The sequence below is a fragment of the Rattus norvegicus genome, chromosome 14, assembly GCF_021556685.1.
Source record: "Rattus norvegicus strain SHRSP/BbbUtx chromosome 14, alternate assembly SHRSP_T2T, whole genome shotgun sequence".
NCBI lineage: Eukaryota > Metazoa > Chordata > Mammalia > Rodentia > Muridae > Rattus > Rattus norvegicus.
This window is the reverse complement of record NC_141547.1, coordinates 104,211,454-104,238,127: the sequence shown is the minus strand read 5'-3', so window position 1 is coordinate 104,238,127 and position 26,674 is coordinate 104,211,454. Positions and strand designations below refer to the sequence as shown.

At 40.3% G+C, this 26,674-nt stretch overlaps 1 protein-coding gene and 1 long non-coding RNA gene across 5 annotated transcripts in view; one reads left to right on the top strand and one right to left on the bottom strand.

Annotated features, from left to right (window-relative positions):
* LOC100909672 (uncharacterized) overlaps positions 1-26,674 on the top strand; it is a 550,676-nt gene that overhangs the window by 138,478 nt on the left and 385,524 nt on the right. The window lies entirely within an intron of this gene.
* Positions 9,344-26,674, bottom strand: part of LOC148001494 (uncharacterized) — a 31,226-nt gene continuing 13,895 nt past the window's right edge. The window contains exons 2-4 of the long non-coding RNA XR_015637206.1: positions 13,089-13,177; positions 11,162-11,246; positions 9,344-9,560 (exon numbers count right to left, since the gene is read on the bottom strand). This is a non-coding gene — a long non-coding RNA (uncharacterized LOC148001494). The remainder of the gene's footprint in view (positions 9,561-11,161; positions 11,247-13,088; positions 13,178-26,674) is intronic.

Below are 26,674 nucleotides of genomic sequence, written 5' to 3'. Positions count from 1 at the left end.
GGGCAACAAAGTGAACAGTGCTTTCTTCCCCTTCCCAGGACCGTGCCCTTCCGCCTACTGACATCCGAGCCATGGGTTGGACACTTCTAAGTTGGTGATGAGCCAGCTTTTGCATTCTGTGGATTCAGGAGCAGGAAACCCAGCAGGGAACGTTGAAGTATTACATATCAAGGACGAGGGCCATTAGAACTCAACTCATCTCTAATGGGAGAAGTACTTAGTTCTCTTTTAAAAACCTTTAATCAGTATACAGCGTTTCAGCACACAGATGTTAGCACCAGTGTGAAGGCTCTCTAATTGTCATCTAAGTTATCCCTGCCTAAGGGCTCCCAATCAAATTATTAGACTGTTGCAGTGAGTCTGTGGCTCTTGGTTGCACCTTGCGAAAGGGGTATTTTCCGGCCTGACGAGAAGCAGGGCTTTCTCCTGGGAAGCAAAGTGCCATTATGGACTTATTAGGTCCTTGATTAGAGCCACAGCTGATAACCCAGTAGATTTTTTTTTTTTTGAGAGAGAGAGAGAGAGAGAGAGAGAGAGAGAGAGAGAGAGAGAGAGAGAATGAGAATTGCAGTTCATTTCAATCTGCTTCCCGCAGCCATTGGGTCGTGGAAAAGGAAGTAAATGGAACAACGCTGAAGGAAACGTGTGCACCGTTATTTTTAAAAAGTGGTTCTAAAAGTTAATAGTCAAGTCTTAACAACGTCTATTTGCTCTTCAGGCTTAAGGGTGAAAGTCTTTAATAAATTGTTTGTTTTCTTTGCTTCTTGTTTGTCAAATCCCGGGGCTTCTGTCAGACGCTTTCTGACTGGGCTGCCAAGACCTAAGGAGTTAAACATTTCAGAGTGATAATTAATTAATTAGGCAGTCCCAGAAAGTTAACCTCTCAAGTTTCCTTCCTGAAATCCGTGTTTATCTGATTTGCTTTAATAAGCGCCTTGCTATTGAACTAGTTTTACATACTTTAATTTGGAAATAATTACAATACTATAATTCACGTTTCAGATACACATTAACTTTTCGAAAGATATCAAGCCAGATAGTTCTCTTTTCACATTGTGCTTATTTTCTTTTTTTTTTTTCTTTTTCGTAATGCGTATGTAACCTGAAGAATAATTGTGCTGGCTGTAGCCATATCTTTTAAGTCTTTCTATTATGAGGCATTTATTTGATTTTAATTGTAGAACCACTGGTCATATTGAGTTCATTTCCTGTTCATGTTGATTTCATGGGTCTCTCCATTAGTATTCAATTGCACAGTAATTAGTCATTAGTTCACTGTGATGTCTCCAAGCATGCATACACTTTCACTCTCATTTTCCACTGAGTTTCTCCACTCCTATTTGAATTCCTTATTTCTTAAGGAAATGATGATGGTCATGCTAAAATGCTAGATCTAATGCTAGGTCTTGGATTTATTAAACGCTCTGCTGAAGGGATCCATGTCCAGGCCAGCAAGAAAGCTTCATGCCCAGAAATGATATGAGTAGTGACTCCCCAACAACAGATTTGAAGTTGTCAGAGCTGGCTCTGCCTGCTGGCGAAGCACTAGTGACCAGGCGTGGATCAGACACTCCACAGTGGAACCCCACCACAGACTTGACCTAAGTAGCTCCCAGCTAATTCTGATTATAGCTTCTCCAGTACAACATCAATTTCTGAAGAAAGGTCAAATTCCCAACTTGGTACTAAGTTCCAATAATGTGCTGAATCTTGTCATTTTAACTCACTGGCTTTACAGATCTATTTCCCTTTATAAGGAGAAATTGGGTGTCTTAAATTGTCAATGCACTAATTAATTCAAAATTGGCTATGTTTTTTTTTTAAGCTCACATTTTATCTAAGGTATTCACTTAGCTCCCATGAAAAGTAAATATGTCATCTGTCACGGTCTGTCACAAGCTCGTAATTCAAATCCATTAGAAAATTGTTCGTGCTTTTTATTTAGCTGGCTTTACATTGTTGTCCTAATTAAACTGGAATCTTATATCATTTAAATGTTAGACTTGAAGGTGAAATTATTTTTATTCAGGTGATAATGGCAGTGCTCTTGGCAGAGCTGAAGGAAAAAAAAAAGAACATTGCTTTCTGATTAGTTGAGTTAATGTTTAAGGAGCCTTGGCTGTGTGCTGAAGACTATTTGCCTGCACTCCCAATGGTAGTAAAAAGACTGATGAGCAGGGTCTCCAAGGGACACAGACTTTATAGATGACGAGTTTTGAGGCAACCTATTTTTCTGCCCAATCGCTTTGAGTTGGTCCAACAGTGCTTTAATTCTTATAACTCTTATTTTTTTAAAGTGTTTCATGATACTTTGTATAAATGCTCTTCAGACCTAAGTGTGCAAATGAATCTTGATGAAATGCATTCTGCCTCAGGTCTGGAGTGGCCTATAGAACCTTCTAATCACACAAGCACTCAAGTTCACACTATTTGCTGCAAACGTATGAGATCATTAAGAAGTCAATGGGATGAATCAGAAAGGACAACTTTTCATTTAGCTTCCTTCCTTCTTTCCTTCCTTCTCTCCTTCCTTCCTTCATTTATGGTTTGTGAATTGAGAAATACTTGTCAGCCTGAACTCTAAGCTATTTTACATGCCGATGCAGAAGGAAGGCAAGTTCGAGGATTGGATCAGTGAGACCCTGTTTCAAAGTCAAAGTAGGATGACTGGAGAATGAGGTGGTGGTATAGTTCTTAGAGAGCCTAGGTTCAGTCCCTAGTACTAGAAACAAAAGAAAAATCACTGTCAGAGTTTTGAACAATGTGATATGTTATTGGACTTGAAACCTTGTCATAATGCTGACTTTTCTTGTAATTACTATTACTTAAGTCTCTAAGTCAATGTTTTTTACTTTAGAAGTAACTCAGTTTTTTAGAGGAAGACAATAATCCACACATATCCCATGACTCTTGCCTACCCATTGCACAGGGCTTTCTACATCCTTCGGTACACATTAACAATACTTACTATACTTCTGCATCCCTGTTAGCAGCCTTCCTAACCCTCTACTCCCTTGGGTTATATTCAATACGATATCTCTACCCCAAATATTACCTTCAATTTTATTTAAAGACCCAGACATAAAAACTTCCATTTCTAACTTGATCAAGACCTAACTTTCCACAGAGTTATATGTAATAGCTGATAATACGAAAGGATGTCAATTTCAGAATCAAAAGTCAGTGGACATGCTCAGATGTTCACTGTGGCGTAACAGGAATGTTGGCAGCATGAGTGCAACATTGTCCATCTCATTTCTGTGAACATTGAGTCTAAAATTCTTGGCTCTTAGTGTCTCTTCTGCACGAATCTCAACTCCAGATTGTTCTTTCAGTTGAATTTGTTTATAAAGCCTCCCAAATCGAGTGAAAAACACTTTAGAATTTTTCTAGATTTGTTAAGGCAGATTTGAATAAGAATGACTATTATCCATTTGTGGGGTGCAACGTTCACTTTATTTTTAACTTTACTTTTAAAGGGGAGAGAGCATGTTATATACCCCAGGCTGACCTCAATCTTGCAATGCAGCCAAACACGACTGCTTCTACCTCTTAAATGCTGGGATTACAAGAGTGCTCCATCTTGCCCAGCCTCAAACAAGAACTTTTTTTGTTGCTTGTTTGATTTTCAGATTTATTTATTTTATTATATATGTGTGTCAGTGTCTGACCTGCATGTATACATGTGCACCATGTGCACCATGTGCACCATGTGCATGTCTTGTTTCTAAGGAGTTCAGAAGGTGTCGGATATCCCAGAGCTGGAGTTTGATTGGTCCATCACCCCAGCAACAACATGGACAATCCCTGGCCTTCACCACTTTCCTTCCCTCCGTCTTTCTTCATCTTTCCATCTTTCCAGCTCTCTAATTCTTTTTCCTCTTCATTCTTGTCTTCCTTGTCCTTAGAACAGCTCTTCTGATGCTCTTTCTGTCTTTCTGTTAGGGGAATAAATCAATTACCCTGTTATAGGGAGATTAGGAAAATTTAAATTATGATGGACTCTAAAACTGTTTTTTCATGTTTTTCTTTTTCGGCATGAACTGAGGGAATTGGTTTGCATAAGCAATTCTATTCTTGGTTGAATATTATTTAAAATTTGAAGGAAGTACTTTTTAAAAGTTTGATTTGATGTTATTCTAGTTGTTACATACAATAGTTTATGAACTCTAGTAAGACCAATGACCCTGAATAAAATGGATTAGATAACAACATAATATTTAAGTCATCTCATACTTTAAAAGTTCAGGAAAGCATTATGTTTCTAATGTGTGGAATGTTTCGTGTAAGCCAGTATATGAAGGAGACAATAAAACATCCCAGAAGATCCACTAATATTTTATTATCTATATCCTTTTTCTTGAAATAAAATATTATTATTATTGAAAGAGAGTGTCATTGCATAGCCCTGACTGGTCTAGAACTCACAATGTAGACAAGGCTTGTCTCAAACTCCCAGAGATATGCCTGCCTGTGCTTCTTAAGTGCTGGGATTAAAGGAATGTGCCACCACATCCAGATGTACAGGTTCCTCTTACCTTTGCTGCATGGCATATTAGTTACTCTTTCTGAGCCTCAGGTTTCTTTTAATGAGTTAAGGAGCTAATATCCCCTTGAGAATGTATATTAACCAATATCTTTTTAGTTTCTGGGCTCTGGATTTATCACAGAAAGCAAATTAGAAAAAATAAATTTACAAATGGCTTGAATTCCAATAGGGGTAGATAGATAAAGCAATTACAATTAATATGTTCTATGGAGAAAAGCAAATCGAAAAGGAAGGGGTTGGCAAGGCAGTGCTAGAGGAAGGTACACAATGAGTAGGGAGAGGAGGAAGTGCAAGGGTCCTGAGGTAGAATACAGCTGACACTAATTTAACAGACTGCAGGGGCTTGTGTGAGCAGAAACAACATGAAGAGAAGAGTACAGGAAGAGAGGCAGAGAGGAAACAGGCAGATCTTGCAGGAACTGTGGATCGCTACAAGGACTTTGGTTTCTGTTTGGATGTGATTGGGAGTCTGCTGAATGCTATGAGAAGGGCAGAAGTAAATTTTGTTTTAAAAAGGAGTTTAGATGCTGCAGGGTAGAGGTGCTCAGAGCCTCTGCTAGGTGAGATGTGAAGTGTGAAAGGACTAAAAGGCTGGGACAGGGACAGCATTGGTTTGGGACTGGATAGCTGAAAGGGTGAAGTTGCTCTTTGCTATGAAGGGGAGGCAGGAAGACCCAACATGAGTCAACGTGAGTTCAAGTGTAGAAGAATATAGGGGCTTCCAATAAAAATTGAGCCGAGAGCTCAGCAAACTTATTGGTCTAGGACTGTGTGTGGACAGGTCTCAAGTGGTTGTGGGAAATCATGAAAAATGATCGGTATTCTTGAAAACTGTGGGGGATTGGGCTCATTTGTCACAACTTGTGATTGACAAACACAAGTTGTTCTGCCTTTGATTTTGTTCCACTTGTAATCAAAAGTTTCAAGCCATTTTAACTAAGCTGTTAGAAGGACGAGGTGTTAGGTTGCCTGCTCTGTTCACACGACCGCATGCTTTCTTCATGTAGGTATGAGCTCTGCTTCATAACTCAAAAAATAGTTTCATGCAATGTTATTTCTTCAATTAACCCAAAGACTTCCCATTTTCTCTTCCTCATTAGTATTCCACAAGAGTTTTCCTAAGTGTGTATTAATAGACCACCTGACTGGGTTTGGTGGGACAGGTGGGGGATACATTTCATTGTAGCATTTGGTAGACTGAGATTGGATACTATATTCAAGACCAGCCTGGCCATAGTGAGACCCAGTCTCACTATAGCCAAATTAGAAACCACTCAGCCAAAGAAAGAGAAGAACCAGATTGTGGGAGTTCTATTGTATAATCACCCTGGGTAACTGGTCAGTAGAAACCCCAAAGCAATGTTTAACCTCATCCTTGTAGGCTCCCAATTTCTATTCATAATTTTAATAAACACTATGTAAATATGACCCTTATGCTTAATATTAGGGTTAGCATTGTAAGTTGAACTAATATTTTAAGATTTTAAAAAAACGTGCTGGTCAAAATCTAGATCGAATCTTTATCCTTTACTCCACCCCAACCCCCTCTTTTTCGTTTGAGGTAGTGTCTCATTGCGTAGTCTTCTTTGGCCAAGGCTTGCTATGTAGAGCAGACTGGCCTTAAACTCAGAGATCTGACTGCCTGGGCCTCTCTAGTGCTGGGATTAAAGGAATGAGCCACCATATCAAGCTAGTTTTCACCTCCTGAATCATTAGGATTATTTAACGTTCTGTTTTCTTTCTCTTCTGGCTTTCACTTTGTCACTTGGCATGATTGAGTGGGGCCATCTACCCCTTTCCTTCTTTTCCCCTGCTGCCTTTACCCATCTTAATGTGGAGCTCATACTCCCTGGATTCAGAAGTAGCACAAAGGTGGGGGTGTGTGATTATTTGTTAATGAAGCATTTTGGCTGGAAATTTGCCCTCAGGAAAACAGCACAGTGATTGGAAACGTGCTCTTGATAGAAACCTTTTGTTGAGTGAACCTAATTTCCCTGTGATGATCATCTCCATGTATGGCTTACTTCTTCAGGAAACTGTGTTGTTTCACAGTCCTGTTTTGTATAGAGCACTACTTGGGACATAACATATATTCAAGGATTTTGTAGCCACATATTATTTTATAGAGAAAACTCCAATTCAAAGAGTCTTCCAGGATCGTCATGTCTATGCCACATTCCATTTAAATAAAAAACAATTTCTGGAATTTTCTTTTTTCACATTCATCAAATTAATTATAGTGGGAATTTCATTCCCAGTCAAAAGAATTTTCACAGAAAACAAAACTTCCTCACTTTACCTTTATAGACTTGTTCTAGTAAGAATAGAGTAATGGTTCTAACAGGAGTTGTCCCGGCATAACACAATAGAAAGAAACTGTGTACCGGTCTATCCCAGCTTGACTCCTGCAGGTTCCCAACTGGATCCTTTCGATCTGAAGACAGAGTATAGAAGCACAAGGAAATAGCGTATAGGATGGACAATTCTTAGACCAAGAGCCCATCAGTCCTATGTGTCCCACAGCTAGCCATCTAGAAGTTGGTTCATCTGGCTCTGCCTTATGGCCGATAGCCTGGAAGAGTGTGTCAGCTGAGTGTTACAAGTGTTCATGGGTGTGTCTGAGTATGCTGATTTCCCAGAAAGCCACACAATGCACAGCAGAGGACCTTCCTCCCTGTACTCTCCTGTCTCCTCTTACGCTATTTTTCAAAATGTGTGGTGTGGACTGGGAAAAACAAGGGAATTGCATACTGACCAAAAGATGATGACAACTATAAAATTAAATCTATGAATTAAGAAGCATGTGCATTTACCACATATTGGTGTTGGAATTTATCATTAGCTTCAAACAGTACCATTCTCAGCATGCAACTTGTGTTTCTGTATGTCCCAGGTAGATAGTTACGAAAGTGAGTTCTAGGATGTCACACAGGCCTATGGAGTTCTATGAGTTCTGTGAGAGTCTATCAGAATGTTCCATCAGGTTCTTGCAAGAAAGTTATAGGCTAATTGATATTTACTGACCTGACACTGCATAGATACGCTGCTACATTTTGTCCAATCGACTGTAGGACTCTGTGGGTAGGTATTAACTGCACTAAAACCCAGACCTTATTGACAAGAGCCCTTTACTTTCCCTTGATGACCTTCCTCTCCCCTGGTCCTCACATATTTGATTCCTTAAGGCCTGAAGGACCTCTCCAAAGCTCTGTCCCCTGAAGTATATCTTGACCCTGAAGTATATATTACCAAAATGATGAGACTTGCTGCAAGTTCAGACAGAGGCCGGGTTGTGGTCAAATCAGTTATTGAACACGAGTTTAGAAACATGCTTAGAAAGTGGACCTCTGAGCTCTACAGAAGTGCAAAGAGAGCTCACGTGTTTTACCCACATTTAAGTGATTTCTGTTGCTTTTTCTTTTGGGACAGGGTCTCCCCAGCTTGGGGCTTAAGACCCTCCCTCTATCCCCTGAGTGCCGAGATTGCTGTGTGTGCCAGCATACCATACACATCTGTATGTCTGTATGTCTGTGTATCTGTGTATCTGTGTATCTGTGTATGTGTATAAAGATCAATTAAGAGAAACAAGGAAAACAACATTAGTGTTAGGACTATTTTCCTACACACTGGGCTCTGTCACCTTTGCTGTTTTATTCTCTTTCTCCTCTCTGTCTCGTCTCTCTCTCTCGCCTTCTAACTCCTTCACTTCACTTCCCCATATTCCTTAGCACTGCTGACAAAGGAAATCAGAAGAAAAATGGAAATAATAGAAAAGATTACTTTTTTTCTTACCCATGGACTCCAAATAAAAGGGCGTTAACTCCTATAATGATTTGCTCCTGCTTCCATCACATATCTGATCTAATTATACTAATAAAAGGAGAAGGCAAAGGGAGACATTATACTAACAAGTGAAGTTCTTAACGTGCACAGGAAGCACTGCTTTGCTCCACGCTCAGCCTCCTTCTAACAGCTCTCTGCAGCCCTTGATGCACAGCAGGGGAGAGGCATTGGCCACCCCAAGGCAAAATGGATCAGCGTGCCTCTGTATGGAAAATTGGTCCACGTGTGATTTAGCTTTGAGTTGTGTTGTGTTTCTTATACTAATATAATATTGTTCTAGTGCTTGCCCCTGATTAAGGAAATAACATAAATAAATAATTTATAATTTAATTAATAAGGTATAATATGCAAAGCACAGTCATTTCAAACAGCTTGTAATGTCTCTAATGTACTTTCAATTTTTTATTTTACATAAGGGCTATATTCATTATGTAGTTATGATAAACATACTAATGAATTTTATTACAGGAACAAATTTAAACATGTAAATGAGATCAAATAGTATTAAAATGCAAACGATGGTGAAACTTATTACAAACTAACCTTGCCAATATACATGGGATGATGCTATTTTAAAACTTTGTGATGTTGTATCTCTTAAACAAAGGCATTGCCTTTTCCAATGTCCCTGAACATAGGAATTGTGAATTGTCTGCTTTACTCTCACATGAACACCCCAACCCCACCCCCCAAAAAAAAGTTAACAAGAATCTAGGTTTGCGTGTAACTTTGGATGACAATTAAAATCCCTTTTCTTGTTCCAGTGAACAGTAATCTGTGCATAATTACATTCAAATGAGATATTAGCATTTTTTGTGCTTACTCTTTGTTAATTGCAGAGTTCACTCACCATGCTGATGCTTTTGATGGAATCAGGCAACCTTATTGACCTGGTGCCGTAAGGCGGGTTGGGAAATTCTAGCGTATTCTTCAATTTTTTTTTTCTATTTTGGCATTTTAAGGAGTCCTGCTGCTTTTATTACATTCCTGACACTTTTGTTAATAAATCATTGCAAAGTTAATGAAAATTGCATTCAGGCATATCCAAAATAATTGTGTCCTTTTCATGCTAATAAATTGAAAGATGTTGATCCAATGGGCGAATGCATGCCTGTTACGGGGAAGTCTGTGAGATACTGCCTGTTGCTCTGACGTTCTCCGGCATCACCTGTATAAGAGGAAAAGCAGGAAGCAAACGTCGGTACGCTTTATTCCTTATTTTCTAGAGCATTCCTTTAATTAAGTCAGCAAGTGGCCAAATTATATCTACATGGAGAGATAGATGTATTTGTGTTATGATTTATGAAAGCCTGTTAATATGAATAGAAATCAGCAACAGTGTAATATCACACTCATAAAAATAGGAAAACCATGTTTAACTGACCTTTCGGTCGTGCCTGGGGATTTCCACGTTTATATATGAGCTGCTTGATTTAAAAATCACAACTATAATAACCCACGTTCGTTTCTCAAGTCTTCTTCTATACTAATTCAGAAGGAGAGTGGAGGATTGTGACTTTTTATTTTAAAAAAATTACCTTTTGGGCAAAGCATTAGATCGTTTCTCTCAGTAACCTTTAGTGAAAAAGGAGGTCAGTGAGTATGTCTGGGAGATGAAACACTGCCATTCGCATACAGTGTGAAGATCTCCCTACTCCAGGTAAGGAAGGAAATTCAATTCTAAAATACTTATTCTCTTGTTAGGTTTCATAAATACACACACACACACACACAGACACACACACACACACACACACACACACACACACACACGTGTTTTTCAAATTTATCTCAAGGAAGAACTCCAAGTTATTGTTGTCTTGGGAGTTCTTAATTTATGCAGTAGCCCATCATGCTGATTTTAGGTAGGTATTTATTCTGCTATTCAATCAAAAAGCATAGTTTCCATAACAACGGCCACATCAGATGAAACGTACAGCTTGGCATTTGAAATACAGGACTTCTTAGGAGATACGCTTCCTGACATATTGTGTTGAACTTGTGTCCTTTCATTTTCTTTTCGCTAGCAGGATCTGTGTTTCTATAAAGGACCATCGCAGCTCTGCATAATTATTACAATCCATCTGCACATTTCCAGGATTTATATTAAAGTAATTAAAGCCATTTTGTATTAGTGGGTGCTGTGTGGAACCGGCTTGGATGCAGGATTCTAAAAGTTCCCACTCGCCTTCTTGCTGCGTTGTAATTTGGAGAACAGAATGTTCCTTAAATGAGGTTTGGGAATACTGCATTTTTCCCCCTTTCTTTCTTTTCTTTGCAAAGTAACTTTTTTTTTCCTCCTGTGGAAAATGGAATAAAAGGTTCACCTAGGGACTGGAATTAATGTAGTCCTTCAGCCTAGGGTTAAAAAGAGCAAAATCACAGCCAGCAACATTGTGCAAACTCTAATATATTTAGCTTTTTCTATGGAGAAATAATAAGCCTGTGTTTCTAAGGCAACTTTCTTCCAAAGAGCAGCAAGCTATTTAATTTATATGTTCGTTCTCCCTGGCAGTATTTGTTCAAGGTAAATGAGGGCAGGAATTATTAATTCCATTTTATGGATGGGATGGTTGAGGCAGTGACAGATAATGTCGTAAAGAGCAGACAATGAAGCTCGGAATGTTCTGGGGAGGGGTAGACACACTGTGCTGAGTAATAACTAGGGTATGTTACGTCAGACCCACCGACAGAATGGATGTTTCTGAGAACGTCAAGTAAATTCTGGAAGCTTTCAAAGGAAAAACTGGAACAGACTCAGTCTCTGACCTGGGTCCGAATCCCCAATGTCTTCCTTAAGGCTCTCAAAGCTGGATTCCCAGGTGTTGAGGATTTGTCTCTCAAGAGCTCGACTCTTGCAAGTGGTCCGTAGTGGAGAGGAGAGAGAGATTGTCTAGGTAAATATATAGTGTTTTCTCAAAATTATTAATTCACTTAAAAACAAACAGGGCAAAGGGACATTGTCTCCCAAGTGGAACAGAGCCTTGGTTTTGCTCTGTAGAGTGTTCTCTCTGACACCAAACTCGTCTAGCTGGGACAACAGTGAACAGGTGGAGCACCAACCTCAGTCTAGGACATGTATCTGCTCAGTCTAGGACATGTATCTGCTCAGTCTAGGACATGTATCTGCAGACATTTACTCTCCTGCTTACTCACCACCCCGTGACCACAGCATCCACAAATATGGCTAGATCATGCCTACCACGCTCTATCACTAACTGGGACAGCTACCAAGTTCATGAGCTCTCAACTTCTGGTTCCTTGTGTAACAAGGGGGCTGTGCAGTGTGGGTGCTCAGAAGGTTTTTGGACTGAAATCAGCTTTGCTCTGATTTTGTTTGTTTCTTAACCTTGATGAGTAGGAAGGAAGAAGAAGTCCAAGTAGTCGTCACCCTGACCGTTGAGGTGGTTGGTGTACATGGTCAGTCCCAGGAGGGGAAGAGCCTTTGCCACCATCTTGGTTTCTGTTCCTATCAGGGGTCATTCCCTTTTTGCAATTTAAAAAGCTACTGTGATGTGAGTTTCACAAACCCAGGAGTGTAACCTGAAGTGAGTTCTCAAGCTGGAAGGAGGACATTTAGAGGGAGAAAATTTAAAATACACTTTGCAATGTAGCTATTGAAATTATGCAACTTTATGCTAACAGAGTATATTTTGAAAGTAATTTAAAGAAGTTTCAAATTTATTTTATAGATGTTAGATCCCAATGAAGTTAGAAATAAATACCAAGCAGAACTGGGGTGAAGTCATCTAAGATGGGATAAGGTCAAGTTGAGTAAAGCCTGTAAGGTAGGGATAGGAACAGGGAGGATCATGTGTGCAGGAAACACTTCTGGTACTTTTCTTGCCAAATTTGTTCTGGACTCACAAATAGCTGGCAGACCCACTGTGTGTTATGATTCTGTGGTCCTAAGGGCTTGTACATTTTATTGTATATAGATAGTTCTCCCAAAATAATTCTAGTAGAAAAACATACACACACACACACACACACACACACACACACACACACACACACGGACACACACACGGACACACCACACACACATACACACATGTTAACACACACAGGTACACACACACGGACACACCACACACACATACACACATGTTAACACACACAGGTACACACACATACACACATAATACACATACCACACACACACAAACACATATGGACACAGCACACACACACACATACACACACACAGGGACACACCACACACATACACACATACACACACATGCACACACATACACATGCATACACACATACACACAGACACACACAAACACACACAGATGCACACACACACTCACATACATACACACACATTCATACACACACACACACACACACACACACACACACACACACACGGACACACACACGGACACACCACACACACATACACACATGTTAACATACACAGGTACACACACATACACACATAATACACATACCACACACACACAAACACATATGGACACAGCACACACACACACATACACACACACAGGGACACACCACACACATACACACATACACACACATGCACACACATACACATGCATACACACATACACACAGACACACACAAACACACACAGATGCACACACACACTCACATACATACACACACATTCATACACACACACACACACACACACTCACTATGAATAAAAGGCTAGCAAACCTCTCTGTTGAGGGTGGAGATAACTTTACTCTGGTCCTTGCCGATACGTGAGAATAAGAACACCACCAGACTGGAGCAGTACCTGTTGTCTGGAATAGAAAATGAAGTGACTTATGTATGTCTCGCTTTCTGGTATTTTGTTTGCCTGATTATTTTTTTATAGGGAGTTTTGCATTCCAAACTGCCACTTAGGAAAGATTGATGCATTTGATGCTTCTGTGACTGGGTCCTAACTTGAGCTAGGATGCCTTGGTACTTCATTTAAAGTGTTGTAGTAGAGTAAGTCTCTGATACTACAGAGACTCATTAAAAAACAGTCCAGCCCTCCCAGAGTTGTTCACCTCCTCCCTCCCCTCTCCCCCTCCAAGAAGGTACCGCCCCAGGCATCCTCTTTCTCTGGGGCATCAGTGTCTACAGGATTAGGCTCTTCCTTTCCCACTGGAACAAGATAAGGCAGTCAGTCCTCTGTTGCCTATGTTCTGGGGACCTCAGACCAGTCCCTGTATGTTCTTTAGTCGGTAGCTTAGTCTTTGGGAGCTGCTAGGGGTCCAGGTTAGTTGACATTGTTGGTCTTCCTATGGGGTTGCCATCCTTTTCAGCTCCTTCAATCCTTCCCCTAACTCTTCTATAGGGACCCCAACCTCAGTACAATGATTGGCTGTAAGTATCTGCATCTGTCTCAGTCAGCTGCATGTATGAGATTTTTAACCTCATTGAATATACCCAATCATTTAATGATTTTTAGTCTTAGTTTTTCTTGAATCTTATGTATTTGAGTAAGATCATCTAAGATCTAGTATTGTAAAGGATCACATTAAATTGTGCTTATAATAAAATCATGGTGCTTAAACCATATGGTATAAAGTATTACCAGGTATTACTAGCCAATGTTTGTGAGTTAATATCTTTAGGGCCAGTATTTTCATTTGGGAAAGTAAACTATACAGAATATTATGTGAATTATTGATTTTTTGAAAAAATATATATATTACATTTCAAATGTTATTCCCATTCTCAGTTTCCCAGACATAAGCTCCCTATCCCATTCCCCTCCCCTCCTTCTATAAGGGTGTTCCACTCCCATCCACATGCCAGTCCCTCCCCCTGGACATTTCCTAACCTTGGCAGCACCAAGGGCTTCTCCTTCCATTGGTGCCCAACAAGGCTATCCATCCTCTGCCACACATGCAGCTGGAGCCATGGGTCAGTCCATGTATCATCTTTGGGTAGTGGTTGAGTCCCTGGGAGATCTGGTTGGTTGGCATTGTTGTTCTTATGGGGTTGAAAGCCCCTTCAGCTCTTTCAATCCTTTCTCTAATTCCTCAAACGGGGGTCCCATTCTCAGTTCAATGGTTGGCTGCTCACATCTGCCTCTGTATTTTACATGCTCTGGCTGTGCCTCTCAGGAGACATCTATATCTGGTTTCTGTCAGCATGCACTTCTTAACTTCATCAATCTTATCTAGTTTTGGTGGCTGTATATATATGGGCCACATGTGGGGCAGGCTTTGAATGGCCATTCATTCAGTCTCTGCTCCAAACTTTGCCTCCATATCCCCTCCTATGAATATTTTTGTTCCTCCTTTTAAGAAGGAGTAAAGCATCAGAATTTTGGTCATCCTTCCTGAGCTTCATGTGGTCTGTATCTTGGGTAATTCAACCTTTTGGACAAATATCCACTTCTCACTGACTACATACACCATGTATGTTTTTCTGCAATTGGGTTACCTCACTCAGGATGATATTTCCTAGTTCAATCTATTTGCCTATGAGTTTCATGAAGTCATTGATTTTGATAGCTGAGAAGTATTCCATTGTGTAAATGTACCACATTTTCTGTAACCATTCCTCTCTTGAAGGGCCTCTGGGTTCTTTCCAGCTTCTGGCTATTGTAAATAGGGCTGCTACGAACATAGTGGAGCATGTGTCTTTGTTGTATGTTGGAGCATCTTTTGGGTATATGCCCAGGAGTGGTATAGCTGGGTCCTCGGGTATTGGAATGGCCAATTTTCTGAGGAACCTCCAGACTGAATTCCAGAGTCGTTGTACCAGTTTACAATCCTACCAACAATGGAGGAGTGTTCCTCTTTCTACATATCCTTGCTAGCATCTTTTGTCACCCGAGTTTTTTTCCCCATCTTTATTAAACTGGGTATTTCTTATTTACATTTCAAATGTTATTCCCTTTCCCAGTTTCCAGGCCAACATCCCCCAAACCCCTCCCCCTCCCCTTCCCTCCCTATCCTCCTCCCATTACCACCCTCCCCCCAACAATCCAGTTCACTGGGGCTTCAGCCATGGCAGGACCAACCCCAACAATCCAGTTCACTGGGGCTTCAGCCATGGCAGGACCAAGGGCTTCCCCTTCCACTGGTGCTCTGACTAGGCTATTCATTGCTACCTATGCAGTTGGACCTCAGGGTCAGTCCATGTATAGTCTTTGGTTAGTGGCTTAGTCCCTGGAAGCTCTGGTTGGTTGGCATTGTTGTTCATATGGGGTCTCAAGCCCCTTCAGCTTTTTCAGTCCTTTCCCTGATTCCTTCAACGGGGGTCCTGTTCTCAGTTCAGTGGTTTGCTACTGGCATTCGCCTCTGTATTTGCCATATTCTGGCTGTGTCTCTCAGGAGAGATCTACATCCGGTTCCTGTCAGCCTGAACTTCTTTGCTTCATCCACCTTATCTAGTTTGGTGGCTGTATATGTATGGGCCAATGTGGGGCAGGCTCTGAATGGGTGTTCCTTCTGTCTCTGTTCTAAACTTTGCCTCCCTATCCCCTCCTAAGGGTATTCTTGTTCCCTTTTTAAAGAAGGAGTGAAGCATCCTCATTTTGGTCATCCTTCTTGAGTTTCATGTGTTCTGTGCATCTAGGGTAATTCAAGCATTTGGGCTAATATCCACTTATCAATGAGTGCGTACCATGTGTGTTTTTCTGTGATTGGGTTACCTCACTCAGGATGATATTTTCCAGTTCCATCCGTTTGCCTATGAATTTCATAAAGTCATTGTTTTTGATAGCTGAGTAGTATTCCATTGTTTAGATACATTTTCTGTATCCATTCCTCTTTTGAAGGGCGTCTGGGTTCTTTCCAGCTTCTGGCTATTATAAATAAGGCTGCTATGAACATAGTGGAGCATGTGTCTTTGTTATATATTGGAGCATCTTTTGGGTACATGCCCAAGATAGGTATAGTTGGGCCATCAGGTAGTACAATGTCCAATTTTCTAGGAACCTCCACACTGTTTTCCAGAATGGTTCTACCAGACTGCAATCCCACCAACAATGGAGGAGTGTTCCTCTTTCTCCACATCCTCGCCAGCATCTGCTGTCACCTGAGTTTTTGATCTTAGCCTTTATGACTGGTGTGAGGTGGAATCTCAGGATCCTTTTGATTTGCATTTCCGTGATGACTAAGGATGTTGACCATTTCTTTAGGTACTTCTGAGCTATTTGATATTCCTCAGCTGAAAATTCTTTGACTCCCTTGAGTCTAACTTGTTGAGTTCTTTGCATATTTTGGATATAAGGCCTCTATCAGATGGAGGATTGGAAATGCTCTTTTCCCAATCTGTTGATTGCTGTTTTGTCCTAATAACAGTGTCCTTTGCCTTACAGAAGCTTTGTAGTTTTATGAGGTCCCATTTGTCAATTCTTGATCTTAGAGCATAAGCCATTGGTGTTTTGTTCAGGAAATTTTCCCCAGTGCCCATGTGATCCAGACTCTTTCCCACTTTTTCTTCTACTAGTTTGAGTGTACCTGGTTTGATGTGGAGGTCCTTGATGAACTTGGAGTTAAACTTTGTACAGGGCGATAAAAATGGATCGATTTGCCTTCTTCTACTGACCTCCAGTTGAACCAGCACCATTTGTTCAAAATGTTATTTATTTTCCATTGGATTGTCCAAGATCAGGTGACCATAGGTGTGCAGGTTCATTTCTGGGTCTTCTATTCTATTCCACTGATGTACCTGCCTGTCTCTGTACCAATACCATACAGTTTTTATCACTATTGCTCTGCAATACTGCTTGAGATTAGGGATGGTGATTTCCCCCAGAAGTTCTTTTTATTATTGAGGATAGTTTTCTCTATCCTGGGTTTTTTTTGTTATTCCAAATGAATTTGAAAATTGATCTTTCTAGCTCTATGAAGAATCGAGTTGGAATTTTGATGGGGATTGCATTGAATCTGAAGATGGCTTTTGGCAAAATGGTCAGTTTTTCTATATTAATCCTGCCAATCCATGAGCATGGGAGGTCTTTCCACCTTCTGAGATCTTCTTCAATTTCTTTTTTCAGAGACTCGAAGTTCTTGTCATATAGATCATTCACTTGCTTAGTTAGAGTCACACCAAGGTATTTTATGTTATTTGGGACTATTGTAAAGGGTGTCATTTCCCTGATTTCTCTCTCAAACTTTTTATCCTTTGAGTAGGGGAAGGCTATTGATTTGTTTGAATTAATTTTATACCCAGCCACTTTGCTGAAGTTGTTTATCAGGCTTAGTAGTTCGCTGGTGGAACTTTTGGGGTCACTTAGATATACTATCATATCATCTGCAAATAGTGGTATTTTGACTTCTTCCTTTCCAACTCATATCCTTTGACCTCCTTTCATTGTCTGATTGCTCTGGCTAGGACTTGGAGTAGTATATTGAATAAGTAGAGAGTGAGTGGGCAGTCTTGTCTGGTCCCTGAACTTAGTGGGATTGCTTCAAGTTTTGCTCCATTTAGTGTAATGTTAGCTACTCATTTGCTGTACATTGCTTTTACTATGTTTAGGTATGGGCCTTGAATTCCTGATCTTTCCAGGACTTTTATCATGAAGGGGTGTTGAATTTTGTCAAATGCTTCCTCAGCATCTAATGAAATTGTATTGTGTTTTTTTTTTCTCAGAGTTTGTTTATATAGTGGATTACATTGATGGATTTTCATATATTGAACCATCCCTGCATCCCTGGGATGCAGCCTACTTGATCATGATGGATGATCTTTTTGATGTGATCTTGGATTCAGTTTGTGAGAATTTTATTGAGTATTTTTGCGTCAATATTCATTAGGGAAATTGGTCTGAAGTTCTCTTTCTTTGTTGGGTCTTTCTGTGGTTTAGGTATAAGCATAATTATGACTTCATAGAAGGAATTTGGTAGTGCTCTGTCTGTTTCTATCTTGTGGAATAGTTTGGACAGTATTGTTATGAGGGATCTTATGAAGGTTTGATAGAATTCTGCACTAAACCCATCTGTTCCTGGGCACTTTTTGCTTCAGAGACTTAATAACTGCTTCTATTTCTTTAGGAGTTATGGGGTTGTTTAGATTATGGGGTTAACTGTTCCTGATTTAACTTTGTTACCTGGTATTTGTCTAGAAACTTGTCCAGTTCCTCCAGATTTTCCAGTTTTGTTGAATATAGGCCTGTGTAATAGGATCTGATGATTTTTTTAATTTCCTCAGATTTTGTTGTTATGTCTCCCTTTTCATTTCTGATTTTCTTAATTTGAATACACTCTCTGTGACCTCTGGTTAGTCTGGCTAAGGGTTTATCTATGTTGTTGATTTTCTCAAAGAACCAGCTCCTGGTTATGTTGATTCTTTGTATAGTTCTTTTTGTTTCTACTTGGTTGATTTCAGCCCTTTGTTTGATTATTTCCTGCCTTCTACTCCTCTCGGGTGTATTTGCTTCTTTTTGTTCTAGAGCTTTTAGGTGTGCTGTCAAGTGGCTGATGTATGCTGTCTTCTGTATCTTTTTGCAGGCACTCAGAACTATGAGTTTTCCTCTTAGCACTGCTTTCATTGTGTCCCATAATTTTGGGTATGTTGTGCCTTCATTTTCATTAAATTCTAAAATGTCTTTAATTTCTTTTTTCATTCTTCTTTGAACTAGTTATCATTGAGTACAGTGTTGTTTAACTTCTATGTAGATGTGGGCTTTCTGTAATTTTTGTAGTTATTGAAGACCAGCCTTAGCCCATGGTGATCTGATAGAATGCATGGGATTATTCTATCTTTCTGTATCTGTTGAGGCATGCTTTGTGACTGATTATGTGTTCAATTTTGGAGACGGTACCATGAGGTGCTGAGAAGAAGATGTATCGTTTTGTTTTTAGATGAAATGTTCTATAAATATCTGGTAAGTCCATTTGGTTCATAACTTGTATTAGTTTATCTATTTCTCTGTTTAATTTCTGTTTCTATGATCTGTCCATTGATGAGAATGGGGTGTTTAATCTCCTATTATTATTGTGTGAGGTGCAATATGTGATTTGAGCTTTAGTAAGGTTTGTTTCATGAAAGTAGGTGCCCTTACTTTTGGAGCATAGATATTCAGGATTGAGAGTTCATCTTGGTGGATTTTTCCTTTGATGAATATGAAGTGTCCTTCCTTATCTATTTTGATGACTTTTGGTTGAAAGTCGATTTTATTTGATATTAGAGTGGCTACTCCAGCTTCTTTCTTCAGACCATTTGCTTGGAAAGTTGTTTTCAAGCCTTTTACTCTGAGGTAGTGTCTGTCTTTGTCTCTGAGGTGTATTTCCTGTATGCAGCAAAATACTAGGTCCTCTTTATGTATCCAGTCTGTTAGTCTATATATTTATATTGGGGAATTAGGTCCATTGATATTGAGAGATATTAAGGATAGCTATTGTTGTTTCCTGTTATTTTTGTTGTTAGAGTTGGAATTATGTTTGTGTGTCTCTCTTCTTTTGGTTTCTTTGCAAGGAGATTATTTTCTTGCTTTTTCTAGGGTGTAGTTTCCTTCCTTGTTTTGGAGTTTTCCATCTATTATCCTTTGTAGGGCTGGATTTGTAGAAAGCTATTATGTATTATGATTTTTTCATGGAATATCTTGGCTTCTCCATCTATGTTAATTGAGAGTTTTGATGATGATAGTAGCCTGGGCTGACATTTGTGCTCTCTTAGGGTCTGTTTGACATCTTCCCAGGATCTTTTGGCTTTCATATCTCTGGTAGGAAGGCAGGAGTAATTCTGATAGGTCTGCCTTTGTCTGTTACTTGACCTTTTTCCCTTACTGCTTTTAATATTCTTTCTTTGTTTTGTGCATTTGGTACTTTGACTATTATGTAATGGGAGGAATTTCTTTTCTGGTCCAATCTATTTGGAGTTCTATATTCTTCTTGTATGTTCATGAGCATCTCTTTCTTTATGTTAGGGAACTTTTCTTGTATAATTTTGCTGAAGATATTTACTGGCTCGTTAAGGTGGAAGTTTTCACTCTCTTCTATACCTATTATCCTTAGGTTTGATCTTCTCATTGTGTCCTGTATTTCCTGGATATTTTGGGCTAGAAGCTTTTTGCCTTTTACATTATCTTTGATTGTTGTGTTGATATTTTCTTCTACCCCTGACATTCTCTCTTCAATCTCTTATATTCGGTTGGTGATGCTTTCATCTATGACTCCTGATCTCTTCCCTAGGTTTTCTATCTCCAGGGTTGTCTCCTTTGTGCTTTCTTTATTGTTTCTATTTCCATTTTTAAATCCTGAATGGTTTTGTTCAATTCCTTCACTTGTTTGTTTGTGTTTTCCCGTAATTCAAGGGATTTTGTGATTCCTCTTTAAGTGTTTCTACTTATTTACTTGTGTTGTCCTGTATTTCTTTAAGGGAGTTATTTATGTCCTTCTTAAAGTCCTCCATTATCATCATTAAATTTGATTTTATATCCATATCTTGTTTTTCCTATGTGTTTGGACATCCAATATTTGCTTTGTTCGGAGAACACGGCTCTGATGATGCCAAGTAGTCTTGGTTTCTGTTGCTTAGGTTCCTGAGCTTGCCTCTCACCATCAGGTTGTCTCTGGTGTTAGCATGTCTTGCTGTCTCTGACAATGGCTTGAGCTTCCTGTAGGTCTGTGTGTCAGCACTCCTGTAAGACCTATTTTCTTTAAGCCAGATCTGGGAACAGAAAGCTCTGCTCTCAGGTATGTAGACGCTCCTGAGGACTGGCTTTCAGCCCTTGGCACAGGCAGAACACAGAAGGGTCCTGCCTCCAACTGCTCCTAAGTCCCTGTGCCCAAGGGGCACAGATGGCACTAGGCGATTTCTTCTTGGATCAGGAATGTGGGCAGAGAGTAGTCTCTTCTGAGTTCTTAGGAGTGTTTGCACTTCTGAGGGTCCAACTCTTTCCCCAAGGGGATTTGAGTTCAGGGAGCCGTGTGACTGGTTCAATTCAGTTCAGGGTGCAGTCTGGACCCAGCAGGTTCATGCTGCTGGCTGCTCCTATATTCCAGTATCCAGAGGCACTATGCAGATTCCTCTTGGGCCAGGGATGTGGGCAGAGGTGGGCAGAAGTGGCAGTCTGTCCTATGGTCTCAAGATTGTCCAAACTTCTGGGTGTTCAGCTCTCTCTCCCAGGGGATTTTCGTGCAGGGAGCTATTGGGGTCAGTTCAGTTTAGCTCTGAATACAGCCAGAAACCAGAAGTGCCCTGTCCCAGAGGACTCCTGCCTTTGTGTGTACTGAGACTGCTGGGCAGGTCACTTGAAGCAGAAAAGTTGGTCTTACCTCTGCTTTCAGGTGTGTATGTGCTCCTGGCAACTGGCTTTCAGCTCTTGGCCCTATGAATTGTTGAACTTTTCATGATGTTTCCTAAGGTTAAGTCCTAGAGTTCTCTATGGTGGCTTTTTGTCAGCCTAGATGGCCCTCCATTAGATTCAAACAGCTAATTCCCATTTGCTCTATTAGATAAGCGATACTGTCAGTCATTTCCTATTCAAAGGGTTCATATTAGGTGCACCAGTTAGTTGATGTTTTAGTTCATTCTCAGGAATTATGGCAGGATAGATGAGACTTAGTCATGTAATTTTCAAATAAGGCATATTGTGCTTTAAGGCTGTGGTGTTTGGAACATCAAGTACAAGTTACTGGTATCAGCTTTGACTTTTAGAAACTTGTAGTTGAAGACAGAATGTCAAATGAGCCAACATACAGAGAGAAAATGGGATAAAATTATCACATGCAAATCTATTACCCTGAAAGAAGTATTGATCTGTTTGTAAGAGCATCATCACCCCACACCCAACCTGAGGTCCTCATACTGGGATCCCTCTCTGACACTGCTGCACTGAAAAGGTCAGATTCCAATTTATGAGTTTGAGGATGACACGCTTCACCCACAGCAATAAGAACATTACTGTCATTATTATGCTACACCATAGTATGATTTTGTACATAGTCAGGCATCAGAGCATAGGGCTTCCCATTTAAAACTCTATTCACCATGCACCAAGAAGAAGTGATTGTGGCCAGAAATTGAGTTTAGAGCCTGGAAAAGTTCAATGTCTTCATTGTCTTCTGAGTGTCCATTGTAGAGGCCAAAGTCTTCTTCGGGCTTGGAGAGAAAGTGGTTCAACTGCTCACATAAGTGCAGACCACTATTTTGTTTTCAAAAGTACCCCAGATTTGATCCTCGAAAATCTTACAGAAGTTTATCAGCCAGCACATAAGAAACAGTTGTCCCTTCAGGGCAGACTGTTATTGGGACACTGTAACAGCCTCAGTGTTGTGTGTTGATAATTGTAATTTAAGAGGACCTAAGGGGTCAGGGGATGTAGCATAGTAGTTAAGTGTTTGCCTGGCATCTATGAGGCCATGGCTTTAATTTTGAGCACTCACGAAGGGAGAAAAGGAAATTAAATAATTAAAGGGGGCCTCACCTCCCAACATCCTACTTTTAATCTTAGATCCTTGGCTTGCCAAATAGTTAAATCAGTTTTATCATTTTATACATTAAGTTTATAGTGTGACAACCCCAGTTGTACAGCCTTTAGGCCTCATGACCATATAGTGACGATGTAGCAGGGAACTCAGAAAGACCATAGACCCCTGAGTACAGAATCCCAGGGACGCTCAGTAGATGGAGCTGTGCCACTCCCCCCTTTTCAGAGTCCAGAAGGGAATATTTAGTGTTATTTCATCTGATGCTTTTGTCTTATGTGAGGCTCACCGTTGTCCCACTACATGGCAATTCTTTCCCTTAATTATCTTACACAGCTTGGAACAAGTTTCCTCATGGTTTTGCTTTCTGTCCATTGATCACTTTTGCTGGATGGCATTTGACCTATAACCATAAATAGGAGTAAACTTCCCTGAACTGACTGAGGAAAAATTTTCTGAAAATGTTTATTATACAAGTACTCTGCCGTAAACAGTAAAAGGACACAGAGAAGCATTTTAACCAATTTAAATTTAGAAGAGTGAAGGTTCTATGATCCCTGCAGCTGATATGTGTAAAGATTCCGAGCATTTTAGAAGTTTGGAGATTAGAATCCAAATCCTTGTTTTTATAGCATTTCTCTTTGGTGAAAACAGCAGTTCAACATTTGTGTCTTCTGTCTGATTTCTGCTTCCTATGTCACAAGTACATTAGTAACTGGGCAGTTCCTAATATATTCCTTGTGTCCCTTTCTATAAGTTTTTGATGGCTTTATTTGATCTGACACTTCACAGGAGTCCCTAAAACACCAAGACTTGTGTAACTCATACATCACAAGTGACAGTTCCATGGACAACATATCATGTCTGCCTCTCTGTTAGATCTGCTGTAACCTACATGCCTTGTGATGAATGGAGAGAGGGTACCCTATCAGAGAGTTCTATCACTGCCTGTCACCTAGAAACAGGACACAGGCTCTAATTAGGGGACAGCGTGCTGAGCCTGGAATGGGATGGAAATCACAAGCAGCTGATCACGTCTCACAGCATCAGTCCTAAGGCTCCGTGGCCACAGACGGTGTCAGGGTTCCTGTCACGTGACAGAAGCTGACCTTATTACCCTCAGAGTTCCTGTCACATGACAGAAGCTGACCTTATTACCCTCAGAGTTCCTGTCACGTGACAGAAGCTGACCTTATCACCCTCAGAGTTCCTGTCACGTGACTGAGGCTGACCTTTGTACCCTCTTTGTGCCTATCTGTCTCAGGCTGTTTTTCCCCTGCAGTTCCTCTTCCGGCTTTGTGTGTGTAGTGAAAAATCCCACTCTCACCTTTGAAGCAGACAGCGGAGTTTATTCTCTCCAAAGAGAAAATGCCTTAGTCTGGGCTGAGAGAAACCGCTTCATCCTTTAAAATGTCTTTAAAGTTGGGCATGCTGGTTTATGCCTGTAATCCAAGCTCTCAGGAGATTAAGACATGGGGATTAACACGAGTTGGGAGTCCAGCCTGGGCTACATAGTGAGTTTCAGTTCACCTTAATCAAGTGTCGGTTCCTGTCTAAAAAAATCACATGAATGACAACCCATCCACACCTCTGAACAAATAAAAAACAACTAAACCCACTATAAATCATTCTTAATTTGAATGCAAGTGCACATATGAACTATGGGAGATTTACAAAATGTAAATGCTGGTTCAGTAAGTCTGGGCTGGAGCCCAAAATTCTACCTTGTTAGTGAATTTCAATGTCCTTGATCCAACATCGAAGTTCTAAAAAGACCTTGAGGTCTGTGCCTGGAGATGGTCTAATAGAGTTGAGGGTAGTGTGGAGAGAAAGGTAGTTTGGGGTCCTGTTGGAAACCCATCTCCCAATCCTTCCTTTCAATTAAGGATTATTGTACCTTAGTATTGATTTAATCATTCTCGAGCGGTCAGACTTCATCCTGGATTAAAGATCCTGAGGACACCATTGTGACTATAGGAAAAGCATGCAACAGGCTATTTCATGTTACCTCTTTCGTTTGACCCTCTAATAGGGGAGCTGAGATATTCCGCCCTGAGCCAATTGATCCTCATCTTCACATTAATCTGATATTCCCTGCAGTAAAGACAAGAAAAGTAATGTTTCCTTGTCTTGGAGGCAAGGAAACATTGATGTAATGTGTCTCAATCTGTTTCACTGGCTACTGTTTCACAAAATCTTAAGGGAAAATCTCCTATGACACTTACAGGAGGTTGTGGCTTTCTTTCCACTTCTCCATTTTCATCCCAAGGGTCATTCTCCTGCTTTACAGATAAGAGACAAGAGGACTGAGGGTACTGATGAAGGTACACAGGTCTAAGATTGGGAAGAGGGGACTGAGTCTGACAGTGTATACCAAAGGTAGGCAGAGAGCAGAGTAAAGGAACGAGGGAAAGTACTTCCCATGGATTGAAACACATTTGAAACAGCTCATTGTATATCTACTCTCTCTTGAAGCATGAAGACTACAAACTACAGAAATGTCAGAACTTGAGAGATGGAGAACCACAGGAGCCTTTCCCATTGTCTCTGTTTACTGGAGGTTATAAAACAGCCACTAAAGTCATGAATTCCCTTCTAAGTGGTGGTTCTGTGGAGTATGGAATGAATTTAGTAACTAATCCCTGTGCTCACGAAGCTGGAGTGTGGGGGTAGGAGATTGGATCTAAGACCCCTTTTTGCTTCTGCCAGATATAGGTTTTATGTAGTAACTCCCCTAATTTTCAGGAATCCTTGAAACTCCTGAAATTATATTGGATAGTTTGCATATTTTCTGGGTTAATTTTCCATTCTTTCATGGGAGTGTCACAATTTTTTTTTCAATTTATGAAAGGTTAAACAAAAGTACTGTTCTAAGGAGCTAGAAGGAGAAGACTATTTAGACTTGACACAGTGACAGTAGATTATTCAACATTCTGGCTTACTCAGAAAATTCCTTGTCATTAGTGAAGACCATGGACTCCATCCTCTCTAGTAGCAAGAACATAGCCCAATGCTGTTTTGCGTATTTGAGATGAATCATCTAAGTGAAGCAGAGTTCATAGAGTGAGGTGAAGAAGCCATATTTACGTCTCATGGCAGCGCAGCCAACTCCTGTTGAATAATATGCCTAGTGTACTCACTCTGTGGACCTAGAATGGGAGCCTGATCCTCTCAACACCCCTCCCTCTACTTAGTGCCCTCTGTACTTTGCTTAATGTTCCCACTCAGCTGTCACTCTCAGGGAAACGTGCTCCAGCTCCCTCCTGATTTCAGTTTTAGATCTTATACAATGATGACCCTGTGAGCTGTGCATCCCTGGCATACAGCCCTTGGTCGTAAATTAGTGACTTCAGGGTTTTACCTTATTTCTAATAGTACAGTAGCAAAAAGATAAGTTAATTTTTAAGATTCCTTTCTTTCTTTCTTCTTTTGTTGTTGTAATAATATAAAAAATAAAATCATATCTTTTATCCCCTACTAGGTCTACACCTCAGTCCCCCAAGATGGCTGCTGGATATCTTAATTCTCAGTCAGCAAAGCCTCTCACCTGCCTTGCTCCATTCTATACCACACTGCCGGAGGCCTCTTGCTGAGCCATCAGCAATCTCTCTACCTATCTAGTTAGTTCCCAAGGCAGGTTTCCATGCCAGAAACACACATCCCAACTCCATGGTGGCCCAGACCAGCTGTCTTACATTCCATTACACTTAAATTTCGGCATAAAAGAACACACAACACAATAACCTTTGACCCAATTGATAAGGTATAATTGCCCACTTAAACATAGGAAGCCCAATACACATCCATCTCTTAAAAACATTCGTAACAACCTGTAAAGGTACAGTGTGGAATCTTAACATCACCTGCCATGTTGTCCTGCCATGGCTTCTTTCCTTGTCCCTCCTGTCTCTTCTTCCT